This window comes from Odocoileus virginianus, chromosome 12 (genome assembly GCF_023699985.2).
Source record: "Odocoileus virginianus isolate 20LAN1187 ecotype Illinois chromosome 12, Ovbor_1.2, whole genome shotgun sequence".
Lineage (NCBI taxonomy): Eukaryota > Metazoa > Chordata > Mammalia > Artiodactyla > Cervidae > Odocoileus > Odocoileus virginianus.
The window spans coordinates 31,738,791-31,752,009 of NC_069685.1; the positions used below are offsets into that span (position 1 = coordinate 31,738,791).

The window sequence follows — 13,219 nt, forward strand, 5'->3', positions numbered from 1 at the left end:
AGGGCTGATGACTGAGACCCCTGTTAGGAGGTGAGATGATGAAGTTGATACAGAGAGACAGAAAAATGTGGCTGGAGAGATGGAGGAGGTGAACAAGAGTAAGAAATGCTTCTGGGGGGGGCGGGGGGCGGTTAAGAAGAATAAAGAAAGAGAAAAAAGAGTGTGTTGGAGATCTTCAAGAGGGTGGAGGTGTGGTGTGATTGCAAGGGCTTATAAAGGGCTCAGGTGGACTGGAAACGGAGGGAGCCAACAAATAGCTTGACTCTTGCAAAGTTGTTGCACGTGTTCACCCTGCCACACTTCAATGACCTAAAATCCTACTCTCTTCAAGAAATTATTTTTAATAGGAAGAAGACATGAGGAACACTCTTCTTTACTTTTCCTCAAACGTCATCACAAACTCTCACTAAACATCAACATATTCTAAAAATTTAACATCTTGTTTACTCAATATTGATTTCACACAATCAGATGCTTTTATTTTTTGAACTTTTATTGTAGTAGAGTTGTTTTACAATGTTGGAGTAGTTTCTATTGTACAGCAAAGTGCATCAGGTATATGTATACATACATCCCCTCTTTTTTGGATTACCTTCCCATTAAGCTCACCACAGTTCCCTGTGATATTCAGTAGGTTCTCATTAGTTATCTATTTTATACATTGTAGTGTATATATGTCAATCCCAACCTCCCAGTTCATCCGCTTCTTCCCCTTCCCCCTTGGTATCACGTTTCTTCTCTGCTTTCAGTTCAGTTCAGTTGAGTCACGTACGACTCTTTGCAACCCCATGGACTGCAGCATGCCAGGCTTCCCTGTGCATCACTATCTCTAGGAGCTTGCTCAAACTCAGGTCCATCAAGTCAGTGATGCCACTCAACCATCTCATCCTCTGTGCCCCACTTCTCCTCTTGCCTTCAATCTTTCCCAGCATCAGGGTCTTTTCCAGTAAGTGGGCTCTTCACATCAGGTGGCCAAAGTATTGGAGCTTCAGCTTCATCATCAGTCCTTCCAATGAATATTGAGGACTGATTGCCTTTAGGATTGATTGGTTTAATCCTCTTGCAGTCCACGGGACCCTCAAGAGTCTTCTCCACCATCACAGTTCAAAAGCATCCATTTCTTTATGCTCCAATTCTCACATCCATACATGACTAATGGAAAAACCATAGCTTTGATTATACAGACCTTTATTGGTAAAGTAATGTCTCTGATTTTTAATATGCCGTCTAGGTTGGTCATAGCTTTTCTTCCAAGGAACAAGCGTATTTTAATTTCACGGCTGCAGTCACCGTCTGCAGTGATTTTGGAGCCCAAGAAAATAAAGTCTGTCGCTGTTTCCATTGTTTCTCCATCTATTTGCCATGAAGTGACAGGACCAGATGACATGATCTTAGTTTTTTAATGTTGAGTTTTAAGTCAGCTTTTTCGCTCTCCTCTTTCACTTTTATCAAGATTCTCTGCATCCATGTCTCTATTTCTGCTTTGTAAATAAGATTGTTTATACCAATTTTCTCAGATACGTTTAGACGGGCAGCAAACTGAGAAAATATGGTTCTGAACCATTGATAATTAAGTCAATAAAATCACTACTATTCGGATCGACCCTGGAAAACCTGGTAACATACAGCCTTAAAAGAAGGTCACCTTCACAGCTGAGCCAGCTCTACCTCTCACTGTTTGATCAAGAAACCCCACTGTTTTTCATGTTCCATGTGCTCTTTGCTCACAGCTCTTGGTTCGGTCACTCTGCTCAAAAACATTTCAGGTTTCCATTACCTACATGAAAAACCAAGCATGCCTTAGCTTATTCTAAAGGGTCCTCTACCATAAAGGGTACTCAATTTAGCCAACTTTCCGAAACTGCCTTTTAAAAATCTTCCACTTCTGTCCAGTTGACCTACTCTCTATTTCTTGCACCATTCCCCCGAATGAAAGCCAGTGTCCTCTTTTGTATGGACATGTTTCTGTCAGATGCCTCTGCCTCATGCCTTCCATTTGACCCTAACTGAGAGAATATAATTAAAGTATTTATGACAGTGTCTGGCAATAGTGGGCACTAGATACATTTCCTTGCTTTTTTTCCCTTCAATAGGCATTTATTAATGAACTGTGAAAAACTGATTGTCTAGTTTCTATTGTGTCCTGTATGGTCTTGCATGATTCTTTTTGTCTACTTATTCTTCTTCTGATTTTCTTTTTTTTTTTTTTTCAGTTTAAGATTCCTAGAAGTAGAAAGTCTGTCTACTAACACTGTAAAAGCCAGGGCTGTGAAATTATAGTCACCCCATAAATACTTCTGGATGATGATGATAGCTCATTTTCTTTGAATGAGTTAGTATATACAATGCATGAAATGAACTCAATTATGAATTTATTATCTATAATGGATTGGCAGACAGCTTAAGTCAGAAGATTAATTTTATGCTATCCATATAAATATGATTCCACAAGAAAATACACTTTTTATTTATTTTTTAAAAGTCAATGCCATCTCCCAATACCTTTCCTATTTTATTCTATTTCATATAACTATGAAAATTATGCCCAGGCTTCAAAAATATTCTAAACCTTTTAAAGTCACTATTTTTAAAATCTAATATCAAATGTCAATGATTGGCATGCAAAATAGCTACCTCTCCAATAGTTTAGACAAATTCTATTTTCCACACAATAAAATATGCCTCCATACCTTAAAGAATATATATACTTACTTCACTTCATCTAGTTTTCCAATAAGTTCTATTTTCTGCAAATATTGTGGTCTTATTTCTCTAAGTGGCTACATAATAATGACATAAACTTCCTAACCCACATTTATTATGGAGAAGTACCATTTTTCACACTAAAAATAGCTGCTGGTAAATTTCTGCAAAATTCAGTGAATGCTTCCAAAACTTTTTATCAACATTTTTCAATTGCTCTATTTCATGATCATAAAGCTCGAACCAAAGACATTTGCAAAGAAACTGAAATCATGTGAATCAAAGATGATGGGAACCAGAATAATGAAAGTTGATTGATGTGAAACCCACAAATCTCTCCTGCTGCTGCTGCTGCTGCTAAGTCCCGTCAGTCGTGTCCAACTCTGTACAACCCCGTAGACGGCAGCCCACCAGGCTCTCCCGCCCCAGGATTCTCCAGGCAAGAACACTGGAGTGGGCTGCCATTTCCTTCCCCAATGCATGAAAGTGAAAAGTGAAAGTCAAGTCGCTCAGTCGTGTCCGACTCTTAGCAACCCCATGGACTGCAGCCTACCAGGCTCCTCCGTCAATGGGATTTTCCAGCGAAGAGTGCTGGAGTGGGTTGCCATTGCCTTCTCCAAAATCTCTCCTAGTTTTAACCAAAAAAGTCAAATTAGATGACTGTGCTCTCCTTCCCTCCAGCTCCTCTGTTCCCTGCCCACCAGCACCATGACACCCCTGCTGTTTTATGTGATTGCTACTAGACTAAAAATTCTTACCTCTTTCCCACCTTTGGAGAAAATGGTGAAGCACTAACCACCTGGTCTAATAATGACCAGTTCCAAAGCAAGATATCCTTTGCAGAGACCATGCAATTATTGATTAATTCTATCAACACCTACTTGATATTACTTTTTCTTGAACATTATCAAATTTTGCCTGTATCTGCACACCACCACAAACCAGTTAATAGGAAAATTCAAACACTTAAAAACTATTTCGAACTGTGGTGTTAAAGATTCTTGAGAGTCCCTTGGACAGCAAGGGAGTCAAACCAACCAATCCTAAAGGAAATCAACCTTGAATATTCATTTGAAGGACTGATGATGAAGCTGAAGCTAAAATCCTTTGGCCACCTGATGTGAAAAACTGACTCATTGGAAAAGACCCTGATGCTGGGAAAGACTGAGGACAAGAGAAGGGGGTGACAGAGGATGAGATGATTGGATGGCATCATTGACTCAGTGGACAAGAGTTTGAGCAACTCTGTAGATAGTGAAGGACAGTGAAGCGTGGTGTGCTGCAGTCCATGGGGTCAAAAAGAGTCAGATATGACTGAGCGACTCAACAACAACAGCAACAATTTCATCCATGTAGTGGCATGCAAATGTTTTTCTGGCTTCAGGAGAAAGTTTTGTTTTCTCTTCATTTATCTTTTCTTCATTTTCTTTTTCACTGAATTGACCCAGAATTGAGTGTTGTGAAGACACAGATTAAGACAATAAAAAGTAAGTATCTTTTTTAAAGTCACACAGATAACTGATAGAAATCATATAGCAAGACAACAGCAAGTATAGTGGTGAGAGAGACTATTTGCCACATAGAACTATATAATAAACAAGAAATAGGAGTCAAGAATCTTATACTCAAGAGATTTAACTGGAGAGAGAGATTATACAAAACCATGATAGAGCTCAACCCTGTTATCCTTGTCTGACTTTAGTCTTGTCATGTCACCTCTGTGGCCTTCACATTAGCTTTACTTGTAAAAGTAATAGACTGAGATTTAATCAACTCCAAGTCTAGCTCAAAAACAGGGACTAGGAGGTAAAATGTAAGTGAGTGCCCCAAAAATGCAATAATCAAGATAAAACAGTTTAATGTGATTTTTTTTTTAATGAACAAACTGTGCCCCAGAGAATACCTGCCTACTTTTTAAATAAAGTTTTATTGGAATTGGGGCCAGGATTAGGATGAGGTGAGTGAGGCAAAATTGTTCAAATGCAAGATCAAATTCTGCCTTTATTTAAAATTCCCATGCAGTCTTTATCAAGGGTTTTTTTGGACTAATTCTGATTTTTTTAACATAGCATTTATCTTTATTACTAAAGTTTTTGCAACTCCCTTAAATTCTGTGCCTGAGATGAATACCTCACTCACTTTAGCTTAAATCTAGCCCTTCAAGACTCTAACAATGCCTAAAAATAAAATAACAGGAAAAATATCCAATGCATACATGATAAATTATTGAAATCACTGGCCAGCAAGTAGTTTTAATAGGTTATAGATGTACACTTTATTTTAAACAACAAATTTCATAAGCAGCCTAATACTAAAAAAGCTCAAAGCAGGAAAATTATCTCTACAGGCAGGATGGTAATATGTGAAAAAAAAAAAATTATTAATAAAATACTGACAAATCCAGAAGCTAGGGTTTGGTTTTCTTGCCCTTGTGGTATGACTGGGCCATGTTTAGTCTGGCCATTCCATTTCATAGCCAAATCTTTGAGTGTCAGAAAATGCAGACTGAGACACCTCGGTTTCCACCTACTTCTTATAAATAAAGAGACTGTTAATATAGCTTCAGCAAGATGGGTTTATTTGGGATCAGCAGAGAATTGAAATTCAGGGTCTGCAACCATAGCAAGCCACGTGCAAGTCCCCACATGGCAAGGACAGGAGAATGCTTTCATGGGGAAGAAAAGGAAGTTGGGAGGGTTATAGTAAAATCGAGTCCATGGCTTTTCATTGGCTGAGTCCTCGCCAAGAAAGAAGAGGAGTCTAGCTTCTTCTTGCTGGGCTCTGCTATTATCACAGGGTGTGAGAGTCCCTTGTTCTGGTCTCTCAACTTTATTGAGTTAGGGTTCTTGTTGTTTTATAATTTTTTTCTTACAGTATGCTGAGAATAGAATGCTAAGAAAGGCACAAATTGTTTCAAGCATATCATAAGTTGAATTTCTGGCCTTTCATAAAAGGCAAACCCTACCTTGACTTCCTTAGAAATACCTGATTTCCCTGGTTTTGCTTCTGTCCAGAGCTGGCTTTCCTGCCCTCATAGGCCTGTCTCACAGGCCATCCCTGGGAAACTGGGCCCCTTGAAAGCCAGTGAGGCGTGAACTCTAAGGCCTAACGAGGGAAGGGTCCTGTTGGCACTGGAAGGATGGGGAACATGGGGGTTTGTGAGACGTGAGAAATAGAGCACTTGAGAACACTGCATATATGTATATATGTGATGTGATGTGAATGTGAAAGTCACTCAGTCGTGTCCGACTCTTTGCAACCCCATGGTCTATACAGTCCATGGAATTCTCTAGGCCAGAATACCAGAGAAGCCTTTCCCTTCTCCAGGGGATCTTCCCAACCCAGGGACTGAGCCCAGGTCTCCCTCATTGCAGGCAGATTCTTTACCAGCTGAGCCACAAGGGAAGCCCAAGAATACTGAGTGGGCAGCCTGCCCACTGGCATCTCCTGCTTTTAATTCATCTACCACAGGTATAGAGTTTCCCTGTTGGCTCACATGGCAAAGAATCTGCCTGCAATGCAGGAGACACAGGTTCAACCCCTGGGTCAGGAAGCTCTCCTGGAGAAGGGAATGGCTACCCACTCCAGTATTCTTGCCTGGAGAATCTCATGGACAAAGGAGCCTGGTGGGCTACAGTCCTTGGGGTCACAAAGAGTCAGACATGATGAAGCAACCAGCATTTCCACTTTCACTTTTTTCACCGTAGGTACAACTGCCCTGATGTACAGTTCAAGTTAAAGAAAGCAGCTTGAATTAGTAGTTACTTATTGCATAAACAAAATCAACTCCTGTTGGAATTGCAAGCAGTAAAGCATTATGATCAAAATTATAATAGCTTCTGGTGAACAAACAAGCATGTATAAGAACCTACAGAAACCTTCATCTCTAAATAGATTTGAGGGAGAGTTAAGGGGAACAGTGTTAGAGTAGATAGAATTGAAACCCCACATCTTGTCCCAGCAAAAGAGAAAAAGTGAACATGTCCTAAATAAGACACTGTATCTTTTTATTTATGGATTTATTGATGCTTATTAAGTTGCCATTTGCTTTTTACCTTCTGAATTATCTGAAAGTACATGATGAAAGAGGTAGTTGAATAACAAAGTGGCTGAATTATTGTCAATAGCTATCTTCCAACCTCTTGTTCAACCACAAATCCAAATAATGGAATAATAGTTATCTGGTATTTCATTACTATAACACAAATTCCCTTATAGGTAAAGAGTGGAAGGTAAAACAAAATTTTCTTTGAAAATAATTACCATTTCACCTCCTAAAAGATGATTCTTGTATCATGCATAGCTCTCAAGTTCAATCCTCCCTACTTTTTCAACCTTACTAAGGTCTATCCTAAGAAGTCTGAAGATAGAAAAATAGTCATCAGTCCCCTAAAGAGATAAGAAATTAAAACTAAAATATTTTATTTGGCGATACCTGCAACTTTCTGTAAATTTAACTTAATTTCACCCTGATATTTATCTTAGTTCACAAATATAATTTCAAGTTTTTTACTGATGAATGGTTGAATAATTTCATGTTACCCTTTATGAATATCTATAGAGCCTAGTGAATACTGAAAAATTACAGAGAAAGATAATGCATGTGTTTATGCTCTTGCTGTAATTATTTTAAATGTTCTTTCTTTTTTTTAATTTTTTTTAACACCAAAACCATTTTGCATTGGGGTGTAGCTGATTAACAATATTGTGATAGTTTCAAGCGAACAGTAAAGGGACTCAGCCATCGATATACATGTATCCATTCTCCCCCAATATTTTAAATGTTCTTAGAAAGCGTTCCACAAACTAAATGTCCATCAGCAGAGGACTTACTGAATAGATATGGACCATCGATTCAAAGGAATACTATGCAGCTACAGAAAGCAATGAGGTTTATCTCTGCATATTATTAGTCAGTGATTTCCGGAATACATTATTAAGTAAAATTTTTTAAAAAGGAGAAAAGTACATACAGTATATTATTGTTCATCTGAGAAAGGGTAGATATAAATATATTCATGTCTCTGAAATAATAAGTGAATGTTTAAATTACAATTTTTAAAAAAGAAAAACTGATGAGAAGAAGAAAGGGAATAGGGTTCAGAAGATGGAGTAAGAAGCTAGATTTTTTTGATTTACTGTGTTTTGTGGCTATGACTCTCTAGGACCACATAAATACTTAACATAATTATAAAATGAAACTATAGTTTAAAAAAATCCCTAAAAAATAAAGGGAAATAAATAACTAGAAATCTGCATCTATTTTTTCTGGCAAAACCACACAAGAAACTATCAATATTTCAAATAACCCTGAAACACAATAATATATCATCAATGAGGGAGACTCTAGGGATAAATAAACATGAAAAAATGAACCCAAAGATAAATATACCTTTTCACTATAATAACTTCATTGCTGGTAAGTAGGTATTGTTATCCTCAAATTATTATGTGTGTATTGTGGAGTAAAGGAATCTGGTAGTTATGCTGGTATCATTGAGAAGAAACTAGATTTTCAACATTTCTTAAAAACAAAAAATCAGAGGCAGTATCATAGTACTGATTTTAAATTGCATGCATCACAATGAATTCACAATGTAGGTTTTTTTTTAAGCTCGATTTCTAACTATTGTTTTTATAAAGGCTAGAAATAATGACAGACCAAATAGCAGTGATCACCCTAGTACCCAGATTATATGATTCCAAAATACCACTGACCAGTAAATGGAACCAGAGCATCTTGGGAAATGGCAAATTTCAGATATGAGGCAGGACATTTACACAATGATTACGAAATACCTTATCACACACCAGAAAACAAGAGAACTATCAGAGACTTGTAGGATCAGAGCAAGAGTTCTCAGGAGACAGTTTGAATAAACCCTCTCTGGCCAAAGATGGACCAATTTGAGCCTCAACAAGAATACAATAAACCAAAATGCAAATTATGACTACATAACAACGAATGGGTCTAGTAGTCACTAGACATGTGGCTACTCACATTTAAATTTCAGTAATTAAATTTTTAAAAATTAAAAATTCAGTTTCTCAATCACATTATTCATATTTAAGAGCTACATGTGGCTGATGGTTAGCATATTAAGATATAGGACAGCTATGGAACATTTAATGCAGATACAGAATATATACATACTGATACAAAACACTTCTGTCACCACAGGAATTTCTGTTGGCAAATGCTATTGTATAAAGTCTGCTCTAGACAATGAACTTCAACTGCTACCAAACACTGAGGGACAGAAGTACAGAACAGCACCTTGCCAAAAAAAAAAAAAAAGAATAAAATGAAACCTCTGGATCTAACTACCAATTTCCTGTATTTACAGGAAATACAAGAGACAGAGGACTATGTTACACAACATTATGGGGATCCAGTCGGCAAATTCCAGATTGTGAAACACTGCTCAGAACAAACGAAGCACTTTTCTCAACAAAAATAACACTCAAAAAACTGACAGAGGACGCAACTTAAATCTCATAAATTCCATGAAATGTAAGGAACATACCAAACAAAATTACAATTCATAGCTCATATTAAAAGCCTGATTCAAACAGGCTGTAAAATAAATCATGACAAATTTTAAAACAATTGTGGAAATTTGAACACTGACTGGATACTTCCTGATATTAAGGAACTATTTGCTAATTTTGGCCAGGCTTAAAAACAGGGATATTTTAAGCAACCTTACCTTTTAGATACACCCTGAAGCACTTATAGATGAAGTGACAGAGTGCTTGGACCTGGCTTCAGATGAGCTGGATGTGGGACCTGGGGGACGTGCTAACTAAAACAAGATTAGCCGTGACTTTGCTGGAGCTGAACAATGGGTACATAGAAGCTCATTATGCTTTTCTCTCTACCCTTGTATGTTTGAAATTTTCAATAATTCAAATCTTAAATTTTTCATTGTGTCAGCCAATGATAATCCACTGTCATATAAAGTTTGTTAATTACATATGAACTAGCAGAAATATTTAACCAATCCCCATCTGTGTTGAGACCATCTATACTCCAATTTGTACCCCAAATCTTGGTAAAGCTCACTGCAACACAAACCAATGTAGGATGCTTAAATTCTATATCAAATATAACATTTTTTTTCCAAACAACAAATGAAAATTTTCATCTTAATTAAAATGTTTCTACGTTAAAAGAAAAAAAAAAATGTAGCCATCACTCTTAATATAACACCAGTAGGGGGAGATAGATGCTGTATTTCCTCTGAAATTTTTTTTCAAGAAATAATCTAAATTTAATCTACAGTCTAAATGATTTGGGCATGGCGGGGAGGACATTCTCCAGGTTTTCAGTAAAATCTCATCTCCACCCTCAATTCTTTAGTCCTTCATTTCCAAGAAAGGAGTTGTTCACTCTGCATTGTTATAAGCCATTTTCTAGCCTAAGCACATGTTCAAATTATGGTAACAACACTGTCCAAATTGTTCTTCTGTCATTTATATCTCTTTAATAGACTTTCTAATATTATTGAAGCATTTTTTAAAGTACCTCTTTTGCTCTCTCATAGATAACACATTTTATGTTTGGCTTAAGCAAGTGCTCCAGTAAATAAAGTCATTTGTTTATAATACAGCTAATTCTTGAATATCTACTATGTACAGGGTACTGTGGTCAGAGCCAGAGTTAGTCCGAAGAATAAGAATTAACTCCTACTCTCAAGTAACTTACAGCTTACAGTAGGATACAGTAGGATAAGATACAGTATACAGTAGGATAAGATAGGGGATTACATGACAATGGAAGAGCAGTTAACCCATCTTGGAGAATTTCCCAAATGGAACATGCAACTGGATCTTCATTCACCAATTTGTTTAATTACTCAACATATACCATTTTGTCTACTCAATAAATGCATATTGAGCACATCTTATGAACAAGATATAGTGTCTTCTTGATTCAAACCTCCATAAACTCTTCTTGCTCAGGATATACCATCTTTAACAGAGTGTACCTACCTGTAACAATGAAGAGTCCTAAACAATTTTTCTACACTTTGTGAAGTTGGTGTTTTCAACGCAAATTCTTCCTTTTACTGGAAACCCCCATGGTATTCAAATATTACTTCTGGAAATTCTGACCTAATTTTAAAAAATATTTTTATGTTATACCCTTAGATTAAACTAACCAGATGCACACATTCTCTTTCTTTACTGATTACACAATTTCTTACGCTCTTTAACCAATTCATTTAAAACATTCTTGTTGTCAAGACCTGTGTGTGTGTATGTGTTTGTGTGCACGTATGCACACACTAAGTCGCAGTCCAGCTTTTTGCGGCACCATGGACTACAGTTCACCAGGCTCCACTGTCCATGGAATTTTTCAGGCAAGACTACTGGAGTGGGTTACCATTTCCTCCTTCAGGGGATCTTCCTGACCCACGGATCACACCCACTTCTCTTGCATCTCCTGCATTGGCAGGTGAATTCTTTACCACTAGTGCCAACTGGGAAGCCCTCAACTCCACAGAAAAGGCTTCTCTGTTCTTCCTCTGCACTTAATCTGACTTAATCAGCATGGTCATCTCACGGTCAGTAAGGGAAAAAATCTCTCTTCCAGGGATTACATCCCTAGGGTTATGGCCTTTTACCACTTTCTGGTATTCCTATGTATTATCTCCTCCTCCACCCTAGCCACAGTCCAATAGAGGCAGATAACTAACATGCACATAACCTTTCTATTTTATGAGGAAATCTGAGTTGAAAGATCATCCCTAGTTGGCAACAGTCTTGAGTATTCAGAAGTTCCACAAGGGGCTCTCATGTACTATTTTATTTTATGCCCCCAACGGCTCTTCTCTGTAGACTTCTAACTTAGTCCCATTTCCCGCCTTCCCTAAGTCCAAACTGATATTTCACTCAGAGATGTGACAGGTAGTGAGCCAGGGGTCTTTAGCCGTTTGGCCCCAGGGCTACCACTTCACTTAAAGTCAAACCAGTGTCAGAGCAGCTCACCTCCACTGTCTCAACCAGCATCTTCCTGAGTTATCTTTTCAAGGAGGCTTTGATTAGCCTTTCATGTGCTTCTGAACACGAAGCCCTACATTCAGTTTCCCTCCCTCCAAATTCTGTTTCCCTCATGCTCCTTTTCTTGATTTCTGTTTATAATCAACCTTCCATTAGGGATGATCCCCCACCTCTCAAGCATCTTCCCCTAGGTTTCACTGACCTGCCTTCTTGCATGCATGTGTGCTAAGTAGCTTCAGTCGTGTCTGACTCTTTGTGACCCCATGGACTATAGTCCGCCAGGCTCCTCCGTCCATGGGATTCTCTAAGCAAGAATACTGGAGTGGGTTGTTGCAATGCCCTTCTCCAGGGGATCTCCCCAACACAGGGATCAAACCCACGTCTCTTGCATCTCCTGCATTGACAGGTGGGCTCTTTACCACTAGCACCACCTGGGAAGCCCTGACATACCCTCTTATCTTCCCATAATTCTGTCCCCTGGGCTCTTGAACTGCCAATCCAGCCTGCAGGCAGTCTCCCCAATAGATGGTTCTCAGATACTCCTTGTCTTGTAGAAATTCCAGTCAGCCACCAAACAACATCTATTTATGGGGGGTAGTTTTCTCCTAGAAAAAACCATGCCTTTTCCCTTTCACTCTGGCCATTCACCACAACCAGCACTCCCACTAGGATCCAGCACGCATAGCCCTTTCAAGTGCGCAACTATTTTTACTACAATAAAAAGGACTGTTAGCATACAAACTATATCCAGATGAGTGAAGTCACAAGTGTAGAGTTCCGTGTGACTCGGCTTGGCAGAGACTGACAGCATTAGTCTCTTCCAAGCCCTCCTTGTGTTCCCACCATTTTCTTGTCACAGGCAACTCTCCTAAGCCCTGATCCTTGGGGCTCACATTCTCCACTGGCTTCTTCTATGTTCACTCCCTACTACGGGGCTTGCCATTCCCCTGGAATTGTTGGGTCCTTTTCTGCCTTGAGTTAAAGGTCACTTGCTGCTCAGCCTTAGGTCATAACTGTCCTTCTCAGATCATATATATTTAGGAGCATCCACATTTATTAGTTCACCCCGGCTCCCTTCTGACTTATGTTCTTTTCAAAAGAGATAAATTCACTTTCCATCAGCTCATACTGGCAATTCCTCTCTCTTTCTCACTTCGATTTTTCCTTCTTCCTCAAATTTTTATTTGTCCTAAAACCTTCATGCTTATTTGCAACTCTGATGCCAGACTCCTTAGCCTCTTGGGTGAAAGTCATCAAGGTCAAAACAGACACATTAGCATCCTGAACTTTCAACCAATCCCACTCCTGAATTCTGAGCAGGAATCTGTACTAATACTGTTTTGACCTTAATTACATGTGCTCTTTAAGGCTTCCCTGATGGGTCAGTGGTAAAGAATCCACCTGTCAACTGCAGAAGACACGAGTTCCATCCCTGGGTGGGGAAGATCCAAGATTCCTCCTGGAGGAAGAAAAGGCAACCCACTCCAGTATTCTCACCTGAAAAATCCCA

The 13,219-nt window shown here is 38.5% G+C and overlaps 1 long non-coding RNA gene across 1 annotated transcript in view; it reads right to left on the reverse strand.

Moving 5' to 3' along the window:
* The window catches only part of LOC110131090 (uncharacterized), a 211,471-nt gene extending 201,973 nt beyond the window's left edge, over positions 1-9,498 (reverse strand). The window contains exon 1 of the long non-coding RNA XR_011490632.1: positions 9,414-9,498. This is a non-coding gene — a long non-coding RNA (uncharacterized lncRNA). The remainder of the gene's footprint in view (positions 1-9,413) is intronic.
* Between the last annotated feature and the right edge of the window lie 3,721 nt (positions 9,499-13,219).